At 36.8% G+C, this 6,021-nt stretch overlaps 1 protein-coding gene across 2 annotated transcripts in view; it reads left to right on the top strand.

Moving 5' to 3' along the window:
- The first annotated feature begins 5,336 nt into the window (after positions 1-5,336).
- The window catches only part of LOC120543017 (forkhead box protein P2-like), a 144,194-nt gene continuing 143,509 nt past the window's right edge, over positions 5,337-6,021 (top strand). For both annotated transcript variants that reach the window (XM_039775833.1, XM_039775832.1), the window contains exons 1-2: positions 5,337-5,369; positions 5,470-5,599. The gene's annotated coding sequence lies outside the window, so the exon portion shown is untranslated. The remainder of the gene's footprint in view (positions 5,370-5,469; positions 5,600-6,021) is intronic.

The raw sequence follows: 6,021 nt of genomic DNA, 5'->3' as shown, positions 1-6,021 counted from the left end.
AAGGGAAGCCCAGTTGTTTCAAATGCCATCAGCTGGGACATGGCTGGAGATGTTGCCCAAGAAGGAAGCAAGCAGAAGCTGGAAAACAGCATCAGCACAATTTCTCCCTGTATGACTTTTGTTTTTATGTTTCAGGCTGGGGTCATGGACTATTGGAAATTAGCAGGTCCTCTTGGAGCAGTACAGCCCTTGTGCGCTGGGATTACTCGCCCTACATGGCCCAGCTGAGGGAAGCCCCTGGTGTGGAAGGACAGGGGAAGACAGTTTACACAGGGCATCGTTATCACTTAAACACTAGATGGCAGTCCACCTGGATTATGGTATCACCACGTATTCCCACAAATTCATTGGAGACCACAATCTATAGAACTCATGTAGGTTGGACTGACAGACTCCCATGACTCCTTTAAAATCTGTGGTCCATCATTTCACAACCAAAGCAGAATCTGTATTTTCTTCTCCATTTAAAAAGGAGATCACCACCTCATTCAGCCAATTTCAATGCAATAATCCCATCTTCCAAACAGCATAAATGAAGCATTTTTATTGAGACACAACATCCAGTGGTTTCAGCATATCGTTCTAGATCATTCATCCACTCTTGTGGTTCTACCACAACAGAGTGTTTCAATCAGTGGATTTATCTCAGCCACATAAATGCACCCTATTCTAAGTAATGTTTCCACCAATGTCTTAGAATATCTGTCAAATTTCTGAGTTTTTCAATGCTGAAATTACACCACCTGATATCTCTATTTGGTAAGAATGGTGGGGCTATTTCTCTTTAAGACTATCTGAACACCATGGTCTCAATAAAGTCCTTTCATATGTGGGACTTCACCTTAGCTACTGCAACAACTACCATCTGCTTAGCCTGCCAACACCTCACAGTCAAATCTAGATGGCCCACTTACTACCATTAAATAAAAGGTCTCTTTCTTTAACTCAAAAAAATCCCATTGGTGTCTAACAACAAGTCTTTTAGTTTAGCTCTACATTGAATGCCTTGAATAAGGTACATTCAGACTTATTTCTGGGCTACTCTGAGATACAAGAAAATGTCCTTTGTAGATGAGCAGTCAATTCATCCTAACAAAAGTCAAATAATTAATTCATTCCAGACTCTACCACGATAAATGAATTTCCACGAAGTAGGATTATTTATTTATAAATCTAATATTTTCGCAGTTAGAGCATAGAAAACCTGTTTATGACCTTCTAAATACTGTTTTTAACATTATTAGAGCCCTCTAGACATGAAATAACACCCTTTAGTCAAAAGTTTAAATTGTACTCCATGACAAGACAGAGATGGCAGTTCTTTCTCACAATTAAAAGAATGCAAACATATCTTCCTCTTCAAAGAAGTGCATGTGAGGAGGAGATAATCTCAGAGAGAGAGAGAGAGAAGTAAACAATCAAAAATCAATAGGGCTGTTGGGCTTTTAAGTGGAAGCACTGCGATAAAGCGGCCGCAAGGAAGGGATCAATGTGAAGGTAGTCTTTCAGCATTTTTTAGAGGAGCGTCCGTATCTTCTAAGCAAACAGCCTCTGTGCAAACAGCCCCTCTGCTCACACCAATACCGTCAGGAGCAGAGAATGTCAGAGAGAGTGAGAGAGGCAGAGAAAAGCAAACAATCAAAGATCAATACGTGCTGTTAGAGCTTTTAAGTGTGCGTAGCACCGCGAGGGAAGCATATCGTATATCATTGAGGAGTTTTGTTTAATACGTACTTTGATTGGGTAGCTTCTCAGCCATCCGCCAATAGCGTCCCTGGTATGAAATCAACAGGGCAAACAAACTGAGGAAGCATGTACCATAAATTAAAAGACCCATTGTCTGCAGAAATCCGCGAACAAGCGAAGAATGTGTGATATATATTTAGATATGCTTACATTTAAAATCCGTGATCAAGTGAAGCCGCAAAAGTCAAAGCGCAATATAGTGAGGGATCACTGTATTTGATTTTCAGCCTCTTAATTCAAAAAGGTGTAGGTCCTCTTTCATGTTCTAATTAATTCTGAAGGTGCTGGAGCACATTTTTATACAATAAGTACCTTTATTTCCACTTTATTTCTTTCTACCAAAGCAACACAGACATTTTCGAAGCATTTCTCCACAAGTGTAAGATCAACTGATTTTTTGTTTTGTTTGATTTGCCAACTTACTTACATTGTATCCTAACTAATTTACCTTCAAGACTTGTGGTTGTCTTCCACAATATAAGGTGATGTCCTTTTCTAAAGATCAATTGCTTATGCCTTGTGATTTTATTGCTATTGTAGCAGCAGACTTAAATGCTTGACAGACACATTATCCTCTACATCATCCACTTTGACTGTACAGCCCTACTGGCTATTATGGACATTGGACTCCGACATCTTGTTTAAAGGGGAAACTGTTTATGTTAGTATAATTTCAACTTCATTTTCATAACAGAAAATATAATAGTTGTTGCTGGTCTGTTGGCTTGGTAGATCATAACCATAACTGACTGAGAACACACTCATTGAGACATGGAGAAATATGTGATCTCAGGGTGAGAATGAGCTTAGTTTTTTCTGTTTTTCTTTAATTAGTGTCTTTGAAGCCTTGTGAAAGAACTCAAACAGAGAGATGGGCATGGCTACGATCAAGCAATGTGAAGTGTCCTACAATAGGCTTTATAAGGTCTTCAATTTTAATGGCTTGATATAATATATGTTTTTGTTTAACTCTAAAAATTATGTACAACACAAACATACTGCATCTCTCAAACTGCATGTAAGACAAAAACAGAAGCATGTGTTTTTGCATAGCTTATATGACCTTCTTTTCATGACAGGCTTGTTCATATTCATGTAATTAATTAAAGTGTCATTAGCACTGGATTGTCTGTTCTTTATAAATAGCATTAACATTCTTTTCCTCAGCTCAGCCCACTAGCCTGCTTTATTATGTTCATTTCTTGGTGCAAAGAGAATTGTCTTCATCTTAACATCAGAAAAACCAAGGAAATGGTTACTGACTTTCCCCACACCAAACAGCCCCCATGACCGGTCACTATTCAAAGAGTGGATTTAGAAGTGGTCCATTCCTACAAGAACTTCAGGGTCCACATTAAGACAGCCTGGACTGGTCTCAGAAAGGGCAGAGCAGGTTCTTTATCCTTGGGAGACTGTGATCCTTTAATGTGGGAAGTGACATCCTTCACATCTTCTGTAACTCAGTAATGGCCAGGATGACATTCTATGCTTTAGTGTGGTGGGCTGGAAACATCACTTTAAGAGAGGCTCACTGAATCAACAAGCAACTCAGTTATAGGATGTCCTAAGGACCCCCTGGAGGTAGTAGCATTGGAGAGAATTAAAACAAAATTGAGTGCCATTTTGAACAATGCTGCACATCATGTCTCTGACAAACTAACACTGAGGACTTTCCACCAATGCATAATTCAGCAATAGTGTGTCAAAAGACACTACTGGGGCTCAATTATACCAAGAGCAGTACATCTGCATAATGCCACACTTTGACTGTGACAGCCAAGTCAGAACATTTCATTTTTTTAAAAAAATGTATTCTTTGTTCAGACCAAAGTGTGGTGTACATGTATTTATTTACTTACTTATCGACCTATTTATATGTTTATTTATTTAATGAGCTTCTGCAAAAAGCAAATTTCCCCTTGGGGACAAATAAAGCTCTAAAGTTCTTTTTTAAATGCAATTGCAAAACACATGCCACAAAAGTGGAATTGTTTCAAATGAAGAGCAAATAAATGCAATCACTGAGCAATGATGTGATTCATTTGTGAAGCATGTGTAATTTAATCATTTTGTCATAATGAGGGAAGTTACATTCCAAGTGCCAAGAATGTGTTTCCATTGCAAAGGACTGGTATGCCTGGGTCAGTGCTACCTGACTGGCATTGCCCCTTGACTATGCAAGCTTTCCAGGCTACGTCTGACTGTCCTATATAGATCACCTGGTAATCAAACCTCTGTCAGGAAATGCCACTCCTGACTTGGCTCCAAGAGTGAATGATTATTTAGAACATGGTTTATTCTTTGCCTGAATTACATCATTGGACCAATCTACCATGGGTAACTCTATCAGGAATATAGATCTCCAGAAAACATAGCTCTAAAGGCCATTAAAGTACAAAGATCAAAACTCAACCCTCCTTTTTACCCCCAACACCAAAGTCACAATGGTGGTGAAGTGGGAGCCAAGTCTGAGGCAAAAGCTATTTTTTTACTAGTCGGTCTACATCTCCATTCTCATCTGTTTAAATGAAAGAATGAGATCACAAGTACTGTATATTGTAAATCACTGAAACAAAGTTCCTGTTCAGGATTGCTAGATTTTCCTGACCAAGATCATTTGAGGTGGTTAGGTCATGCTTTTAGGATGTCCTCTGGATACCTCCATCAGAAGGTGTACAACTCATATGGCTTACTCAGAAAAGACTGAGATTAACTCAGGACATGTTTTTAAAGGGAGTATTATTCCTCAGCATTCCTGGGAGTATCTGGGTATTCTCCAAGATGGACTGAAGGTGCTTTCTGGGATTAGGCAAGTCTGGGCAGACAAAATCAGCATATGGCTACAATGGCCCTCACCAATAAAATCAATGTGATGATGACTGCTATGACAAAAGAAATTGAAAAAGAAGAACTTAAATCTTATGGCTCAGTAATCAGCACCTAAAACTTGTTTGGCATCTATCCCATTCTGATGTACAAAACGTAAACCATCCATTATGAGACTTTTGCAAATTAGAGAATGGCTTGCTACCAAAACAGATAAAAAGTACAACATCCAGCATTCTTCAAATATGAAATGATTCATATATAAGCATACCAGCATTATTGTTAGAGTGTTTAATAAAACAAACTACCAGAGAAACCTTCATTACATGCCACACATATTTATTACAACTATTTTATAAATGAATATGCTATTGCTTCACAGCATACAACTTCAAATCTGATAAAAGGTAGAACAAGGATTTTCCTTTTTTACTCTTCATTTCACTTTCATTGTTTAAAAAGGTGCATGAAGCTGTATGAATAAAAGTAAAGCAATTTTGTGGTTTACTTGAATGTCCTTCATTATTTGTTTTAATCATTTTGGAGCAAGTAAAAAAATATCTTTTTAATTGTATTTGAAGATAATAAAAGGGAAACTCTTGAAAATACCATAATGGGCAAATGAAATGATTTTCTTTTTAAAGATCAACCTGATGTCATTGTGAAACCACAGGCAGCTAATAAAAATATTGTGGTTTTTGCTACAGTTTAGATCAATTCTATAAAATGGTTTGTTTTTATACATTTGCGATGTTATTCAGCGCACCGCATCCTGGTTGCTGTCAAAGCCACTAAAGGTACGTTATATGCATAAATATTTATATTTTATAGTACTTCTGTCAAATGACTTTAGTAAAGCCATAATATATAAGTTGTTTTGTTGTTGTTATGTTTCAGCTATAAAGGCAGACAAGAACTCCATTGCCATAGTGTCCAGTTAATTAAACTCAATAATCAGAAACTGCTGAGTGATTAAATAAAAGTGGTTACGAGTATTGAGAAGAACGCTTTAACATCCTGCAATCTCGTAAGTTATAATTAAAAAATACATTTGAAAGACATGCTTAAAATATTTCGTAAATGTAAATATACAGTAAAAGGCTTTTTACTTTGCACAAAATTGAAAGTACAATTATAACTGAGCTTTTATCTGATAATTATTTTAAAGTAATTGACAGACTCTTTTACTTTCATGGTTCAAAAATACAAAATGCCCAGGAAGTTATGAAAAGAAAAAAAACAACTACCTTTCAAGAAAAGACTACATTAAGCTCTTGGATCTTTAACTGTTTCGCAAACAAATCAGTTACAGGATGTGAATAATTCCCTAATTTGTAAACAGTGCTATGTTCTTACTCTGTCTATAAACGTATTTTTATGAGAAAAGTGAAAAGGTAATATAGTTTATTATACACACATGGTCTAAATCTCAGAAATATGCATTTAAAG

Source organism: Polypterus senegalus, chromosome 13, assembly GCF_016835505.1.
Source record: "Polypterus senegalus isolate Bchr_013 chromosome 13, ASM1683550v1, whole genome shotgun sequence".
Taxonomy (NCBI): Eukaryota; Metazoa; Chordata; class Cladistia; order Polypteriformes; family Polypteridae; genus Polypterus; species Polypterus senegalus.
The sequence above is the reverse complement of the archived record's forward strand: the minus strand, read 5'-3'. Positions and strand labels throughout refer to the sequence as shown.